We start from the raw sequence: 19802 nt of genomic DNA, 5'->3' as shown, positions 1-19802 counted from the left end.
TGGCCAGAGGCTAAAGACTACAGCCAGTAGAAGGAGCTGTTCCGCATGTTTTTAACCCGCCCATAGAGGGTGGGATCTCACTCACAGAATGTACACACAGTTTCAGCTTTGGAAGCTAAGCTAACAGGCTCTTGTTCTGTGAAGAAAGCTGAGTAGTAGGAGAAAGCTGAGTAGTAGGGGTTACCATCCTCTTTTTCCCGGACTTGTCCGGCGGGCGAGATCGTTCAAAATGTCCGGGATTCAGCTTTTGCGTTCTGCGGTTGCCATTCATTGTTTACATGCACACCTCTTGTTTCAATCTAGCTGAATTCATTCCGATTGGTGAGTCTGAATGTAGTGTTTACATGAACGCTAAACAAGTGATCGGTTGATGTGTGTTTTACCATTGCTCAGAAAATTCCCGCTCCTCCGTGAGAGATGCGAGACCCGGCGCGTCTCAGTAATGACGCCACTGGCCTCGCGCCGTTCTCCCGCGTCCGTCAGCCTCGTCCTGCTCGCCACAGTAAACATGATGAATGCTGACTGTAGAACGCAAAAGCCGAATCCCGGACATTTTGGGCGATCTCGAAATCACGGGCAAACTCGTCACGGAGACTCACTAAGTTAGTAGCCTAACCCCTCATTTACACTGCAAACGTCAGCGGTGCATTACGTCTGCGACAAGGTTTTATTCCGTCCTCCACGCGGTGCCAACTCACACCAGGAGCATTTCAGAAGCGGAGCAACTGGATGCGCGAGACCACGTGATTTGCCTGTCCGACGTGTTTTTTCTTGATTTTTGAGTTTCTACCATACAGTCTATGGTTTCTACCAAGGATATGGTGTGTAATACGTTTGGGAGTTTACACAGGGTGTTTATTTTGAATTTGACAATGTTTTTTTTTTACTTTTATTTTGTATTCCTGGTGCGACTTGGACGCGCGTCCGTCAAAAATAGACTAGACGCCTATATTTAGCGAAGCGGCGCGGAGAGCTGCTTCTGGGAAGCTTCTGAAACGCTCCGCGTCGCGGCCGGTGTAAACACAAGCATTGACTAGAATGGGCGCGATCAGCTCCGGTAGCCGTGTCGCAGCCGTAATGCGCCGCAGATGTGTGCAGTGTAAATGAGGGGTAACCTTCTTGTTGTTTTCAACTGCGCTCTCTAACCGGTAGGCGTGGCCTCCTAGGGCAGCGAAGCAAGTGCATTCTGGGAGTTGTTGTCTTTCATCCACATAAGCCAAAAATACATTTTCTGGCTTTTCTCAGGCTAGAAAGCTCCGAATTCAAAAATTTCTTCACATTTCTTCTACATAAATGACCTATTTTAAATACACATTCATCTTTCCAGAGGTGAAGTATCCCTTTAATGGACTACTACAACACCAGCCTCACCTCTATTCTGGATTGTCTTGCTCCAACAAAAACCCGGACAGTCACGTTTACCCGCTCTGCCCCCTGGTTTACAAACGAGCTGAGAGGGATGAAGAGGTCTGGCCGTGTCCTGGAGCATGCCTGCAAAACATCTGACCTGACGGTGCATAAGTTGGCCTACCGGGAACATCGTAGGGCTTATGCCAAAGCACTCTCCAAGGCTAGGTCAGAACACTACTCAACACTTATAAACAACAACCCAGGTAACTCCAAAAAATTGTTCTCCACAATAAATCACATCATCAAACCACAGATCTCCTCATTCTACAGTCCAACCGATATAAATTGCAACCTAGTAGGGAGGTTAAGCCCAAAAAATAGGCCTTTGACTTCAAGTCATGATGCAAAGGTCGTCTTTGGTATGGAAGTACCTTAGGGTCATACAAATAAATTTATCCTAAGACACAAGTGAGATCACACTTTGTATCAGAAATAAACAGGTTTTTTCAAAAATGGCCTGCAAATGCGCCGAAAATACTCTAGAGCCCATATCTTTGCTTTTGTTATCACTATAATGACAAATTTGGTGTCAAAGTGTACATTTTTGGGGTCAAGGAATCCAATAAAATTGGTTTCAAGTTTAAAAAAACTAAAATTTTCCCCATACCATGACAATTGGGGGTAAATATGCACATTTCACATAAAAATTGTGTCATCAGAGTGCCTTTACTTATCTTTTCCTTAAAAAACTTTAATTTTGTATTTAAGCAGTGCAGCTACTTCTGTACATTACATTTGTCCTAAGTAGCATGAGATTTCGACCAGTCAGGAGTAGCCTATAGCAAATCAGTTCCTGCAACAACACATCCCATCTGCACCAGGAGCTGTGACAGCTGTTGAAGGTCAGAGGTGACAGGTTAACACTTTGAGGTTCGTATGACTTCCTCATTAAATAGAAAAATGCTTTTAATGTTAGATAACTAGTAACTAGCTAGCTAGTAACTAGTTAGCTTCATTATAACTAGGTCGCTAGTAACTAGTTAGCTTCATCATAACTAGCTAGTGACTAGTTAGCGTCATTTTTATTGAAGCAAGCACATAGCCTACATGTTGCTAGCTAGTTAGCTAGCTTCATTATTTGATATTTTTTACTTTTGCGAATGCTTGTTAATGCTCATATTATCTCTCTTATGATGTTAAAGCAACTTCATTTCTTTTTTCAGATAAGCCATAATGGAATGCCGTGACTGGAGTTTATGCTTCCTATGTCAGTCCGCCCTAAAGATTGAAAAAAGATCCCTCTTAAACCGAGGACCGTGACGTCGCACGGTATGGCGCAGCCGGGGCCCCACCCTGGAGCCAGGCCCGGGGTTGGGGCTCGTATGCGAGCGCCTGGTGGCCGGGCCTCCCCCCACGGGGTTCGGCCGGGCTCAACCCGAAGGAGCGACGTGGGGCCGCCTTCCCATGGGCTCACCACCTGCAGGAGGGACCGTAAGGGGGTCAGTGCTGAGAGGATCGGGCGGCAGTCGAAGGCGGGGGCCTCGACAACCCGATCCCTGGACACGGAAGCTAGCTCTAGGGACGTGGAACGTCACCTCACTGGCGGGGAAGGAGCCTGAGATTGTGCGTGAGGTTGAGAGGTTCCGACTAGAGATAGTCGGGATCACCTCTACGCACGGCTTGGGCTCTGGAACCACACTCCTCGAGAGAGGATGGACTCTTCACCACTCTGGAGTTGCCCATGGTGAGAGGTGGCGGGCTGGTGTAGGTTTGCTTATAGACCCCCAGCTCAGCCGCCATGTGTTGGAGTTCACCCCGGTGAACGAGAGGGTCGTTTCCCTGCGCCTTCGGGTCGGGGATAGGTCTCTCACTGTCGTGTGTGCCTACGGGCCAAACGGCAGTGCAGAGTACCCGGCCTTCTTTGGGTCTCTGGGAGGGGTGCTGGAAAGTGCTCCAACTGGGGACTCCGTCGTTCTACTGGGGGACTTCAATGCCCACGTGGGCAGTGGCAGTGACACCTGGAGTGGCGTGATTGGGAGGAACGGCCCCCCTGATCTGAACCCGAGCAGTGTTCAGTTATTGGACTTCTGTGCTAGTTACAGTTTGTCCATAACGAACACCATGTTCAAGCATAAGGGTGTCCATCAGTACACGTGGCACCAGGACACCCTAGGCCGTAGGTCGATGATCGACTTTGTGGTCGTTTCATCTTACCTACGGCCGTATGTCTTGGGCACTCCAAGAGAGGGTAAAGAGAGGGGTGGAGCTGTCAACTGATCACCACTTGGTGGTGAGTTGGATCCGATGGCAGGGGAGGAAGCTGGACAGACTCGACAGACCCAAGCGTACTGTGAGGGTCTGCTGGGAACGTTTGACCGAGTCTCCTGTCAGAGAGATCTTCAACTCCCACCTCCGGTGGAGCTTCGACCGGATCCCGAGGGAGGCTGGAGATATTGAGTCCGAGTGGACCATGTTCTCCACCTCCATTGTCGAAGCGGTCGCTCGGAGCTGTGGCCGTAAGGTCTCAGGTGCCTGTCGAGGCGGCAATCCCCGAACCCGGTGGTGGACACCGGAAGTAAGGGATGCCGTCAAGCTGAAGAAGGAGTCCTATCGGGCCTGGTTGGCTTGCGGGACTCCCGGTGCATTTTGGACTCCAGCAGGGCTGCCCTTTGTCGCCGGTTCTGTTCATAATTTTTATGGACAGAATTTCTAGGCGCAGCCAGGGGCCGGAGGGTGTCAGGTTTGGTGACAACACGATTTCGTCTCTGCTCTTTGCAGATGATGTTGTCGTGTTGGCCTCATCAAACCAGGACCTTCAGCATGCACTGGGACGGTTTGCAGCCGAGTGTGAAGCGGCTGGGATGAGAATCAACACCTCCAAATCCGAGGCCAGAAAAGGGTGACTTGGTGGAGAGTTCCTTCCTCAAGTGGAGGAGTTTAAGTATCTTGGGGTTTTGTTCACGAGTGAGGGAAGGATGGAACGGGAGATTGACAGACGGATCGGTGCAGCTTTTGCAGTAATGCGGTCGATGTACTGGTCTGTCATGGTGAAGAAAGAGCTGAGCCGCAAGGCGAAGCTCTCGATTTACCGGTCAATCTACGTTCCTATTCTCACCTATGGTCATGAGCTTTTGGTCATGACCGAAAGGACAAGATCCTAGATACAGGCGGCCGAAATGAGCTTTCTCCGCAGGGTGGCTGGGCGATCCCTTAGAGATAGGGTGAGAAGCTCGGAAGGAAGTGTCTAGGGAGAGGGAAGTCTGGGCATCTCTGCTTAGACTGCTGCCCCCACGACCCGGCCCCGGATAAGCGGAAGAAGATGGATGGATGGATGGATGGATGGATGGATGGATGGATGGATAGATCCCTCTTCATCATTCAAACTGAGAAACAATCCTGAAAGATTGCAATCATGTTACAAAGAAGCTTTAGATAACATCCAGGAGCTGAAGGCATTAGGGGATCTGCCTGAGTTTATGTTGGACATTAGTGGTGGTAGTCAGGATGTAGTTCAGCTGATGATTCAAAATCCTATGGTGTGGCACAAAAGCTGCAGAAATGCGATTGATAAACAAAAAGTTGAGAGAGCAAGAAAAAGAAAAAAGCATGAAGAGTCTGTGAGTCCAGTAAAAACATGGCGCATGAGTGACAAGTCCACCACACTCGCTTTACCCAGACCTTCAACATCATCATGTGAACCATTTGATAAACTGTGTCTCTTCTGTGGTGAAGTGGGCAAAAAAAAGGAACTGAGGAGGGCTGCCACCCTTGGCTTGGATAGAAAAGTGAAAGAATGTGCTCAGGTGGTGGGTGACCGGCATCTATTGGCTGAACTAGCTGCTGGTGACATGGTTGCTATTAATGCTGTTTATCATCGTCCATGCCTGACTAGACTCTATAGAAAAGCAGAAACTGTTGGATGTGACTCAACTGAAAGTAATGCAACTCAGGTCATCAGAGCACATGTCCTCAATGAGTTGCTCGAATACATCGAGGACTACCGTTGCTCAGGGGAATCACTGGCAATGTCTGACTTGACAGCCCTCTATGACGAGCGCATTGCTGATCTTGGATTTCCAAACATCAAATGCAACACCACACGCCTTCGGAAGGATATTGAACGCCTGATTCCTGACATCAGATCAGTACAAATAAATCGTGTCTGGTCCATTGTATTTGATGATGACCTGAGCAAAGCTGTTGCTAACATGAAAAACAACACTTCTACCGATGTCTCCATCATCTTCAAAGCAGCCAAAATCCTTCGGCAAGAGTATCTCCCCATGAAGCATGCTTTTACAGGTGCCTTCTCAACTTCCTGTGAAGCTGATTCTATCCCTCCCATGCTGAGATCGTTCTTACACATGCTTCTTGATGGATCAGGTATTGATCAGCCACCTCCTGGACCTGAGAAGTTCCAGGCTGCAACATCCATTGGGCAGCAAATAATTTTCAACTCTGTAAGATGCAGATCCAAGAAACATGGCAGTGTTCCTCGTCACATAAGAGAGAGGGAAACACCAGCTTCGCTATATCTGGCAATGAAACTACACCAGCAAAGTGGTAGTAGATATCTGGTGGAGGCCATGCATAAAAGAGGAATGTGTGTCATATGACCACTTGAAAACATTTAGCATAGATATAGCGAATTCAGTGATCAGTCACTAGGAGCAGATTGGTGTCGTGGTCCCACCTCAGGCAGTCCACTGAATAAAACGTCCGATTTTGTCAAATAGGGTGTCAAATTTCGTTCAACCTACCCTCCATTAGATGGCAGACATGTCATACTTCATCCGCGACTCACAAAAACGTCATGCTTCTATACAAAATCTTCGAGCTAGAGTGCATTGAATCAGTGCGAACAAAAGCGGAGCTAGTGTGCGAGTGAGCCATTTTATCAGAGCAATATTGTCAACGTCAGCGAGTATTTGCATTACATTATTATTATTATTATTATTATTATTATTATTATTATTATTATATCTAATGGCATCAATAAAGCTTACCCGCAATGAAGTGTTGGGTCTTCTATTCGTGGACCCTGATTATGAAGGGGAATATCTGCCTGATTCTGAAAGTGAAAGTATAGCCCTACACCAAGCACAAACGGTGAATCCTTTGCCCAATTTAGATGGTCCTTTACCCAATGTCAGTGGTGGGAAAAATGTTTCTCGGGGTCGGAGTGTTCATCGCGAAGTTAGCAGGCGTGTTAGTGTTGTGGGGAACGAGGCGCGAGATTTTTACTGTGTGTGCCTCTCCACAATCGTGGCGACAGTATTGTGGTGGAGACTTTGTTTGTCTAATGCCACTGGGTATGTTAGACGAGGTCGAAGTATTCATAGGACAGTTAGGGGGCAACGTGGAGGCAGGGTGGGGAGTCGCAATGACAATGACAGTAGTCCGAGCTGTGCACACTCGGCGCGTGCGCGAGGCAGATCTGGCCGCGCTGCTCGCAGCAGGAGCAGAGACGGTGTGACACTGGGCAGAGGGGCTATTATGCATAATCTATCGCAAGCTGATGGGAATGCCGGCTTTTGAGTACTTGGCCAATGAGGATGATTTACTATATGTAGTAAATAGAAAATCTCTACAGCAAAAGGCCAACCGCTACTTGCATTCGGTTTGTTTCTACCATTTATTAGTAATGATTTACACAGTTTGTTTACTACTTACTATTTACCTGAGCATTCAGTATTGTGCAATATAGCATACAGAAGGTGAGGGACATTTTGGGGGGAAAGAAGTGCTGCATTTGATCATTTTATCATTTAAACGTGACTTTTCATGAACATTCTATAATCCAAGATGGCCGCCACCATAATGACGTCATAATATGCAAATTAGATGGGGAAATGTAATCCCTACATAAACTTTGGGTCATCCTTAATATTTCTCTAATTTACAGAAAGTCTCTATCTTTTATCACTTTTAAGATATAGCCTTTTGAAATTAAGATGTCAAAATCGAACATTTTAGGAAAAAACCTCCCACCTCCCACGAAACACTGTGTGTTTGGCATGTGTTTTTTAATAAAAAATTGCATACTTCACCTCCAATTGTCATGGTAAGGACAACATTATTGTTTTTTAGTCTTGGAACCTATTTTATTGGACTCCTTGACCCCAAAAATGTACACGTTGATACCAAATTTGTCATTATAGCTATAACAGAAGCAAAGATATGGGCCTCTCAAGTATGGTCGGCGGCCATTTTTAAAAAATGTGCGTATATAAGATACAAAATGTGATCTCACGTGTGTCTTAGGATAAATTTATTTCTATGGCCCTAAGGTACTTCCATACCAAAGGGGACCTTTGCATCATGACTTGAAGTCAAAAGTCACTTAACCTCCCTACTAACCGGTTTCTTGATTTTTTTACATCAAAAATTGACATTATTCGCTCCTCATTTCCACTTCTAAATAGCACCTCACTAGACCTGCCCGCAACACCCATCGCTCAAACCCTATCACAACTGTCCCCCACAACGCAGCAGGAGGTCGAGAACATCATTCGTAAATCCAAAACATCCACTTGCCGCCTTGATCCCCTCCCATCTCCTCTGCTTAAAACTCACACTAACTCTATCAGTTCCCTCATAACCAAAATAATAAACATGTCCGTAGAGACAGGCTATGTTCCCACCTCCCTCAAAACTGCTCTCATCAAACCCCTCCTCAAAAAAACCACCCTGGACCCTACACCACTGTCGAATTACAGACCAATTTCTAATCTCCCATTCATCTCCAAACTCCTGGAAAAAGTTGTTTCCACCCAGCTCCATAATCATCTCAAATCCAACAGGCTATATAGTAGGGAGGTTAAGTGACTTTTGACTTCAAGTCATGACGCAAAGGTCCCCTTTGGTATGGAAGTACCTTAGGGCCATAGAAATAAATTTATCCTAAGACACACGTGAGATCACATTTTGTATCTTATATACGCACATTTTTTAAAAATGGCCACCGACCATACTTGAGAGGCCCATATCTTTGCTTCTGTTATAGCTATAATGACAAATTTGGTATCAACGTGTACATTTTTGGTGTCAAGGAGTCCAATAAAATAGGTTCCAAGACTAAAAAACAATAATGTTGTCCTTACCATGACAATTGGAGGTGAAGTATGCAATTTTTTATTAAAAAACACATGCCAAACACACAGTGTTTCGGCGCCAGAGGTTTTTTCCTAAAATGTTCGATTTTGACATCTTAATTTCAAAAGGCTATATCTTAAAAGTGATAAAAGATAGAGACTTTCTGTAAATTAGAGAAATATTAAGGATGACCCAAAGTGTATGTAGGGATTACATTTTCCCATCTAATTTGCATATTATGACGTCATTATGGTGGCGGCCATCTTGGATTATAGAATTTTCATGAAAAGTCACGTTTAAATGATAAAATGATCAAATGCAGCACTTCTTTCCCCCCAAAATGTCCCTCACCTTCTGTATGCTAGATTGCACAATACTGAATGCTCAGGTAAATAGTAAGTAGTAAACAAACTGTGTAAATCATTACTAATAAATAGTAGAGACAAACCGAATGCAAGTAGCGGTTGGCCTTTTGCTGTAGAGATTTTCTATTTACTACATATAGTAAATCATCCTCATTGGCCAAGTACTCAAAAGCCGGCATTCCCATCAGCTTGCGATAGACTATGCATAATAGCCCCTCTGCCCCGTGTCACACCGTCTCTGCTCCTGCTGCGAGCAGCGCGGCCAGATCTGCCTCGCGCGTGCGCCGAGCGTGCACAGCTCGGACTACTGTCATTGTCATTGCGACTCCCCACCCTGCCTCCACGTTGCCCCCTAACTGTCCTATGAATACTTCGACCTCATCTAACATACCCAGTGGCATTAGACAAACAAAGTCTCCACCACAATACTGTCGCCGCGATTGTGGAGAGGCACACATGGTAAAAATCTCCCGCCTCGTTCCCCACAACACTAACACGCCTGCTAACTTCGCGATGAACACTCCGACCCCGAGAAACATTGTTCCCACCACTGACATTGGGTAAAGGACCATCTAAATTGGGCAAAGGATTCACCGTTTGTGCTTGGTGTAGGGCTATACTTTCACTTTCAGAATCAGGCAGATATTCCCCTTCAGAATCAGGATCCACGAATAGAAGACCCAACACTTCATTGCGGGTAAGCTTTATTGATGCCATTAGATAATAATAATAATACTAATAATAATCTAATGCAAATACTCGCTGACGTTGACAATATTGCTCTGATAAAATGGCTCACTCGCACACTAGCTCCACTTTTGTTCGCACTGATTCAATGCACTCTAGCTCGAAGATTTTGTATAGAAGCATGACGTTTTTTTGAGTCAGGGATGAAGTATGACATGTCTGCCATCTAATGGCAATGGAAATTTGACACCCTATTTGTTTGGAATGTTTGAGATGTTTGGAGATCCAAGATCAGCAATGCGCTCGTCATAGAGGGCTGTCAAGTAAGACATTGCCAGTGATTCCCCTGAGCAACGATAGTCCTCGATGTATTCGAGCAACTCATTGAGGACATGTGCTCTGATGACCTGAGTTGCATTACTTTCAGTTGAGTCACATCCAACAGTTTCTGCTTTTCTATAGAGCCTAGTCAGGCATGCACGATGATAAACAGCATTAATAGCAACCATGTCACCAGCAGCTAGTTCAGCCAATAGATGCCTGTCACCCACCACCTGAGCACATTCTTTTACTTTTCTATCCAAGCCAAGGGTGGCAGCCCTCCTCAGTTCCTTTTTTTTGCCCACTTCACCACAGAAGAGACACAGTTTATCAAATGGTTCACATGATGATGTTGAGGGTCTGGGTAAAGCGAGTGTGGTAGACTTGTCACTCATGCGCCATGTTTTTACTGGACTCACAGACTCTTCATGCTTTTTTCTTTTTCTTAATCTCTCTCAACTTTTTGTTTATCAATCGCATTTCTGCAGCTTTTGTGCCACACCATAGGATTTTGAATCATCAGCTGAACTACATCCTGACTACCACCACTAATGTCCACTATAAACTCAGGCAGATCCCCTAATGCCTTCAGCTCCTGGATGTTATCTAAAGCTTCTTTGTAACATGATTACAATCTTTCAGGATTGTTTTCAGTTTGAATGATGAAGAGGGATCTATCCATCCATCCATCCATCCATCTTCTTCCGCTTATCCGGGGCTGGGTCGCGGGGGCAGCAGTCTAAGCAGAGATGCCCAGACTTCCCTCTCCCTAGACACTTCCTCCAGCTCCTCCGGGGGGACACCGAGGCGTTCCCAGGCCAGCCGGGAGACATAGTGTCTCCATAGTCTGTCCTAGGTCTTCCCGGGGGTCTCCTCCCAGTGGGACGCGCCCGGAACACCTTCCCGGGTAGGCGTCCAGGAGGCATCCGGAACAGATGCCCGAGCCACTTCAGCTGACCCCTCTCGATGTGGAAGAGCAGCGGCTTTACTCTGAGCTCCTCCCGAGTGACCGAGCTTCTCACCCTATCTCTAAGGGATCGCCCAGCCACCCTGCGGAGAAAGCTCATTTCGGCCGGCTGTATCTGGGATCTTGTCCTTTCGGTCATGACCCAAAGCTCATGACCATAGGTGAGAATAGGAACGTAGATTGACCGGTAAATCGAGAGCTCCGCCTTGCGGCTCAGCTCTTTCTTCACCATGACAGACCGGTACATCGACCGCATTACTGCAAAAGCTGCACCAATCCGTCTGTCAATCTCCCGTTCCATCCTTCCCTCACTCGTGAACAAAACCCCAAGATACTTAAACTCCTCCACTTGAGGCAGGAACTCTCCACCAACCTGAAGTGGGCAAGCCACCCTTTTCCGGCCTCGGATTTGGAGGTGTTGATTCTCATCCCAGCCGCTTCACACTCGGCTGCAAACCATCCCAGTGCATGCTGAAGGTCCTGGTTTGATGAGGCCAACACGACAACATCATCTGCAAAGAGCAGAGACGAAATCGTGTTGTCACCAAACCTGATACCCTCCGGCCCCTGGCTGCGCCTAGAAATTCTGTCCATAAAAATTATGAACAGAACCGGCAACAAAGGGCAGCACTGCCGGAGTCCAACATGCACCGGGAGTCCCGCAAGCCAACCAGGCCCGATAGGACTCCTTCTTCAGCTTGACGGCATCCCTTACTTCCGGTGTCCACCACCGGGTTCGGGGATTGCCGCCTCGACAGGCACCGGAGACCTTACGGCCACAGCTCTGAGCGGCCGCTTCGTCAATGGAGGTGGAGAACATGGTCCACTCAGACTCAATATCTCCAGCCTCCCTCGGGATCCGGTCGAAGCTCCACCAGAGGTGGGAGTTGAAGATCTCTCTGACAGGAGACTCGGTCAAACGTTCCCAGCAGACCCTCACAGTACGCTTGGGTCTGCCGAGTCTTTCCAGCTTCCTCCCCCACCATCGGATCCAACTCACCACCAGGTGGTGATCAGTTGACAGCTCCACCCCTCTCTTTACCCGAGTGTCCAAGACATACGGCCGCAGGTCAGATGAAACGACCACAAAGTCGATCATCGACCTACGGCCTAGGGTGTCCTGGTGCCACGTGCACTAATGGACACCCTTATGCTTGAACATGGTGTTCGTTATGGACAAACTGTAACTAGCACAGAAGTCCAATAACTGAACACCGCTCAGGTTCAGATCGGGGGGGCCGTTCCTCCCAATCACGCCCCTCCAGGTGTCACTGCCACTGCCCACGTGGGCATTGAAGTCCCCCAGTAGAACGACGGAGTCCCCAGTTGGAGCACTTTCCAGCACCCCTCCCAGAGACCCCAAGAAGGCCGGGTACTCTGCACTGCCGTTTGGCCCGTAGGCACACACGAAAGTGAGAGACCTATCCCCGACCCGAAGGCGCAGGGAAACGACCCTCTCGTTCACCGGGGTGAACTCCAACACATGGCGGCTGAGCTGGGGGGCTATAAGCAAACCCACACCAGCCCGCCACCTCTCACCATGGGCAACTCCAGAGTGGTGAAGAGTCCATCCTCTCTCTGTGGTTCCAGAGCCCAAGCTGTGCATAGAGGTGATCCCGACTATCTCTAGTCGGAACCTCTCAACCTCACGCACAATCTCAGGCTCCTTCCCCACCAGCGAGGTGACGTTCCACGTCCCTAGAGATGGCTTCCGTGTCCAGGGATCGGGTTGTCGAGGCCCCCGCCTTCGACTGCCGCCCGATCCTCTAAGCACTGACCCCTTACGGTCCCTCCTGCAGGTGGTGAGCCCACGGGAAGGCGGCCCCACGTCGCTCCTTCGGGTTGAGCCCGGCCGGACCCCGTGGGGGGAGGCCCGTCCACCAGGCGCTCGCATACGAGCCCCAACCCCGGGCCTGGCTCCAGGGTGGGGCCCCGGCTGCGCCATACCGTGCGACGTCACGGTCCTCGGTTTAAGAGGGATCTAATGTTTTTTCAATCTTTAGGGCGGACTGACATAGGAAGCATAAACTCCAGTCACGGCATTCCATTATGGCTAATCTGAAAAAAGAAATGAAGTTGCTTTAACATCATAAGAGAGATAATATGAGCATTAACAAGCATTCGCAAAAGTAAAAAAATATAAAATAATGAAGCTAACTAACTAGCTAGCAACATGTAGGCTATGTGCTTGCTTCAATAAAAATGACGCTAACTAGTCACTAGCTAGTTATGATGAAGCTAACTAGTTACTAGCGACCTAGTTATAATGAAGCTAACTAGTTACTAGCTAGCTAGTTACTAGTTATCTAACATTAAAAGCATTTTTCTATTTAATGAGGAAGTCATACGAACCTCAAAGTGTTAACCTGTCACCTCCGACCTTCAACAGCATTCACAGCTCCTGGTGCAGATGGGATGTGTTGTTGCAGGAACTGATTTGCTATAGGCTACTCCTGACTGGTCGAAATCTCATGCTACTTAGGACAAATGTAATGTACAGAAGTAGCTGCACTGCTTAAATACAAAATTAAAGTTTTTGAAGGAAAAGATAAGTAAAGTCACTCTGATGACACAATTTTTATGTGAAATGTGCATATTTACCCCCAATTGTCATGGTATGGGGAAAATTTTAGTTTTTTTAAACTTGAAACCAATTTTATTGGATTCCTTGACCCCAAAAATGTACACTTTGACACCAAATTTGTCATTATAGTGATAACAGAAGCAAAGATATGGGCTCTAGAGTATTTTCGGCGCATTGGCGGCCATTTTTGAAAAAACCTGTTTATTTCTGATACAAAGTGTGATCTCACTTGTGTCTTAGGATAAATTTATTTGTATGACCCTAAGGTACTTCCATACCAAAGACAACCTTTGCATCATGACTTGAAGTCAAAGGCCTATTTTTTGGGCTTAACCTCCCTACTAATATGAGAAATTTCAATCTGGTTTTCCTCCCTCCCACAGCACAGAAACAGCTCTTATCAGAGTCACCAGCGATTTGCTGATGGCTTCTGATTCCGGTTCCACATCCCTCCTCATTTTTCTCGACCTCTCTGCTGCATTTGACACTGTAGACCATCACATTCTCCTGCACCGACTTCAGCACTACACAGGTCTCTCTGGTACTGCCCTGAAATGGTTTCACTCCTATCTCACTGATAGAACCGAGTATGTAGCTCTGGGGGATGTAAAATCCAGACCCCACACTGTCACCTGTGGGGTCCCCCAGGGCTCCGTACTCGGTCCAACCCTCTTCACCATTTACATGCTCCCCTTGGGTCGTGTCGTCAGCAGGCATGGAGTTAATTTCCATTGCTATGCTGACGACACACAACTCTACCTTCAAGTCACTCCCTCTAGCTCCCCCTCTGCTACGGCTGCCCGCCTTAGCTCCTGCCTGGAGGAGATAGAGGCGTGGATGAGTCAAAACTTCCTGCACCTGAATGGCTCCAAAACAGAGGCCATTCAAACTGGAACCGTTCATCAACTCCGCTCCTCTCCAATCACCACTGTTTCACTCTTTGGACACACCACTCCCCTCTCTTCCTCTGTTACTAACCTAGGGGTAAAATTTGACCCCCACCATTCCTTCGACAGTCATGTCACCTCCATCTGCAAAACTGCATTCTTTCACCTCCGCAATATTTCCAAACTGCGCCCCTCCCTTTCTGCTGCAGTCCATGCTTTTGTCTCCTCCAGGCTGGACTACTGTAATGCACTCCTCATCTGGATTCCTGGCAGGAGCCTTCAAAAGCTCCAGTATGTTCAGAACAGCGCTGCCAGGGTCCTGATGAGGGTGCGAAAACATGAGCACATCACCCCCATCCTCCGTTCACTGCACTGGCTCCCCATTCAGTCCCGCATAGAATATAAGGTCCTCCTTCACACCCATCACTGTCTGCACGGTGCGGCCCCCACTTACCTCACTGAATTGCTCACACCAAATTCATCAACCAGAACCCGGTCAGGCCAACAGCACCGTCTGGTCATGCCCAGGACACGGCTCAAAACAATGGGCGACAGGGCCTTTCAAGTCGCTGCTCCCTGCCTGTGGAACGCCCTCCCAGACCACCTCAGGGCCCCGCAGACAGTGGACACATTCAAAAAAGGACTAAAAACCCACCTTTTTACACAGGCTTATTTTAACAGCTAATGCTTGTTTTTAGTCCCGTCTTTTAACATGTTGTGTTTTTATTGTATACTGTATTGTTTTTAATTATGTTGTTCTGTAGCACTTTGAGATTTTGTGTCAAATGTAAAGTGCTTTACAAATAAAATTTATTACTATTATTATTATTAACAATATAATCGATCCAATCGTTATTTGAAGTGCAAAGAAGCTACTTTCAAAAGGTGACTGGTACCATAGACAGTGTTACATGTTAAAAAAAACGTAATAATTTATTTATATGACCACTGATTGAAGCTTGAAAAAGTTTTTTTCCAATAAATAAATAATGATTAAAAAAGTTCAAAGTGATCATAAGTTTATTGCAATGCACAAATGTCTTGGTCAGAATGAGAATAAAACACTTACCTGGAAAACATATGTTTTGATCGTGGCATTTCTTTGAGATTTAGAATCCAGTATTCCTATAGGCGAATTATTGTTTCTTTTATGAATTTAATAAAGAACTCTGTCTCGTATTCTGTCCAAACGATCCATGTAGGCTACTTTTGTGTCCATTCGTTTTTCCTTTTTTAACCCGTAATTAAAAAAAACGAAAAATGAACGGTTGTTGTCTTTTTAAAACGCAAAGTTGAACACCAACATTTTAATTTGAACTGGCTTTACACCAACTGCTGCGCAAAAAAGTAAATATCGACGAATTTTCCGATTTTTGTTTATGACTTTTTGCCCCTTTATTAAACATTTAAAATATTCACAAATTAATATGGAAAATATGTCGATTTTACTGGTTTTCAAAGGCCAAATTAGAACCTGGAATTGATGTTTTTCCCGCAGTGCTGAATGAGAAGAGCCATTAATATTATTAATAAACTATTGCTTTGGCTAAAATCACATCTCCATCTCCGCTGTTAAGCAGATGCGTTTTTAGAGAGAAATGCACATTTCATACGGATTAATCAGAAGATATTAGCTTTCGATTCGAATTTGTTCGTTTTAAAGTGGACATTTCAAGCTTTAGCCTACATAGGCTATATTTTGTTTCAGTTCTCGCGCTCCAGTTTACGGAGATCATGAAAGTGCGTCTGATTGTTTTCTTTTATTTTACAAAAGCACAACGTTTTCTTGTTATTGTGAGTTTACACAAATAAAAGTAGTTGGGAATAATGTATTATTATTTTCTGTATGACCAGAAATGATAGAGTATTTTAAGTTGTTTCCACTGTTGATAGGAAAATGCAAGTGTTCGCGGCCGCGCCTCCGTGCCATGCAGTGCGCGCTCCACACTCAGCTTTGTTCCTTTTTTGCATAAAAGCGTCTTCTAAATGTAGCCTATTAAATGTTATAATTAAATAATATAAAATGTTTATTATTTCCATAGCTACATGGACCTCAAACACACCGCGTCTTCTAAGTCAGGTGACTGTAAATGCGCAAAAACTGTTTCCATTGCAGTTTTGCGAAATATTCCTTTTTCGAATTGCCTGAAAAACCACCTCATGTGAGCGTAAACAATTTTTTGGCGATAAACGGGAGTTTTTGCGAAATTGACGTGTTTCCATTGTGCTTATTTTCAATTCGCAATTTCAATTTGCGCATTTTGAAGGGTAATGGAAATGCGGCTACTGTCTAATGCAGACAGGTTTTTTCAACGGTTCGGCAGTAAACGAGGCACTACGTAACTGCCAATAACCAATCAGCAAACCTCAAGATGACTGACGTTTAATTTAGCTAATTAAATTACATTTTTCATTGCAGGGCAGGGCCAGGTAACAATGCTAGACCAATCAACAAACTTTAAATGAAAAATTAAATGACTGACATATTATTGAAAAAATCAAACGTAAACGGGCGGGGCCCCCTATTGAGCTTGAGCCCAGTCAAGCCCAATGGTAAGTCCGGCCTTGTACCCAGGTCTTGGGTAAAGAATAGCTTTCACTCCCCCCGAAGCAAATTCTAGACAGGAGGGAGCAACCGACAAAGCCAGTAAATCTCCTATTATTTTGAGAGATAACATAGCCAGCAAAAACGCCAACTTTAAGGCTAGGCACTTTGTCTGATGCCGTGTCCAAAGGCTCGAAGGGTGCCAAGGATAATCCTTCTAATACTACTATGGCTAGATCCAAAGTGGGGACTCCAACCTGAGCCGGAGGCCTCATCCTCCGAGTACCACGAAGAAAACTAGTAATAAGATGATGCCTTCCCAGTGAGCAGCCATCCAGAGGAACATGGAAAGCAGCCACTGCTACACCTTTAGTGTAGAGGGGGAAAGGCCGGCCGAGAAAAGACCCTGCAGGAACTCCAGCACTGTTAACTGTTAACTGGGTTCAATTGGTGCTCTGTACACCATGAAGTGAATACTCTCCACTTCAGCGCATATAGTTTCCTCGTGGAGGGAGCTCTAGAGTTTAAGATGGTCTCCACTACCTCAGAGAGACCAGCATTCAGGAACTGATCCTCCTCAGGGGCCAGAGCCATAATTTCCCATTTCCAAATATTGTGCCCCCGGCCCGAGTTAGAAGGTCCCTTCTGACGGGAATCTCCCATGGGGGGCTGTCCAGGAGGGCTATCAGGTCTGAAAACCAAACTCGGGCCGGCCAGCATGGGGCTACCAATAAGACTTGGTCCCTGCCCTGGCGAATTTTCTCTAGAACTCCTGGGAGCAAGGCGATCGGGGGAAATGCGTACAGCCGAAGCCTCGGCCACAGCTGTACCATGGCATCCAGTCCCAGAGGGGCTGAATAAGTGAGGGAAAACCAGAGGGGGCAATGTGAGTTCTCTTGAGACACAAACAGGTCCACGTCTGCCTGGCCAAACTTCCTCCAGATTAACTGCACCATCTCGGGGTGCAGCCTCCATTCCCCGGGCCTCAGCCCCTGCCTCGACAGGATGTCTGCTCCCATATATAGATGGCCCGGAATATAGATTGCTCTCAGTGAGAGAATCTTCCCTTGGGCCCATAAGAGGATCTGATGTGCCAGTCTGCACAGAGGGCGCGATCTCAGACCCCCTTGATGGTTTATATACGAGACCACAGACGTATTGTCTATTCTCTCCAGAACAGGATGGCCTCTGAGGTCTAGGAGAAAGTGCCTTAAGGCTAGCAGTACCGCTAACATCTCTAGACAGTTTATGTGCCAAGATAGATGATGTTCCTTCCACAGACCCTGTGTTGAGCGGCCCTCCATCACTGCCCCCCACCCTGTGCTGGACACATCTGTCGACAATATCTTGCTCTGACAGGTTGCTCCTAACACAGGACCTTGGGCTAAGAACCAAGCTTTCTTCCACATGACCAAGGAACGAAGGCACCTGCACGTAACCTTGATCATACGAAAAGGGTTGCCCCTCGGGGAGAAGCCCTTGATTCTGAGCCACCACTGTAGTCGTCTCATGTGCAGCAGGCCAAAAGGTATCACGTTGGGTGCTGCCGCCATGAGGCCTAACAGTCTCTGGAACTGTTTTACAGTGATGCGTTGGCCTAGCTTTATTCTGGACATCATGGTCAGAATCGACTCGATACGTGCAGGAGACAGTTGTGCCCGCATCGTGACCGAGTCCAACGGACATATTTACTCCTAAATATGTCGTCCTTTGGACAGGAGTGAGCACGCTCTTTTTCGCGTTGAGCCTCAGCCCCAAACACTTCATGTGGTCGAGCACGACATCTCGATGCCGTACCGCCATTTCCTGAGACTGAGCTAGTATCAACCAGTCGTCTATATAAATGCACAAAGAGCCGCCTATTGCATGTTATTTGTTTATATTCTTCTGTTATGTAGGTAGAGGATGGCACTACAAATACAGAAGTACTCACTGAGGTCTTAAAGACAGCATCAAAAAATAACACTCAAGGCCATATAGAGGGATATTATCTTTATATTGCAGTCTCGGTTTTGGAAAAAGCAAGTGAGTAATAAATGGAAAGTAGCCTAATGATTAGATAAGGAAATGTATGTAATAAAATAAATTCTAGTTATCACAAGTGCAAAAGTATATTGATTGTCTTATTATACACCAGTCATCTAATTCAATTATTTTATTTACTTAAAGTTACTATTAATCCTCAGATGGGTATTAAAATATGTTAAATGACTGAAAATCATATCACAATAAATATTTTGACTTATTTTATGCAGGTGGCAATCTAGAGGAAGCAGAAAGTTCTTCTGTGAAGATTGTGACATCACCATATGTTGTTGATCTGTCAAAAACCAAGACATATTTCACCCCGGGTGGCATGTTTTCCATTTTGGTATGTGGCCTAAATAATTGTTTAACTCAAATATGTTCTTTTTATCCCTCTCTGGCTTTAAAATGTATGTTAGTATCACACCTGCATACACAAATACATTTCTGCATTTCTTTTGAAGGCTACTGCAACATATCCAGATGGCCAAAGAGTCCCAAACTTGAAATTTACAGCCACTGTTGGAATAAAAGGATCACCAGAGCAGATTCTGAGCAATGAGGGCTGGGGAAATAAAATGGGAGATGTAGCCATTGTCATGGCTCGAAAGGAACAGTCAAGGAATCAATAGCAAGTGAATACTGCTGTTTATTAACACAAAAGTATAGCGGTAGTGCAGGTTCAGATAGCAGGCAGACAGCAGATCACAGGCTCGGCAACGCAGGACTCAGTGGGCAGACAGCAAACGGACGAACCGCAAACGATCCTCAGAACAGGCAGAAGAATCACAGAACAGGAACACAGGAACTCGCGTCCGATCCTCAGAACAGGCAGATGAATCACAGAACAGGAACACAGGAACTAGGGCGAGAAGAAAAGACTGTGAGCTGAGCCTGAGAACCTCCACAACCATCTGCCAAATATGGGAAGCCAAACAAACCAAAAGTGGGACGAGACAGTGGGGGTTTACAGAGC

General features: G+C 46.2%; 1 long non-coding RNA gene across 1 annotated transcript; it reads left to right on the top strand.

The window, feature by feature from the left end:
* The first annotated feature begins 18710 nt into the window (after positions 1-18710).
* Positions 18711-19364, top strand: LOC308693260. Its single transcript, XR_014030428.1, has 3 exons — positions 18711-18826; positions 19057-19172; positions 19291-19364. It is a non-coding gene; the product is annotated as an uncharacterized lncRNA (long non-coding RNA).
* Positions 19365-19802: the final 438 nt, after the last annotated feature.

The sequence above is a fragment of the Scardinius erythrophthalmus genome, assembly GCF_964197995.2.
Source record: "Scardinius erythrophthalmus genome assembly, chromosome: 7".
NCBI classification, from domain to species: Eukaryota; Metazoa; Chordata; class Actinopteri; order Cypriniformes; family Leuciscidae; genus Scardinius; species Scardinius erythrophthalmus.
This window is presented reverse-complemented; position numbering and strand designations above follow the sequence as displayed.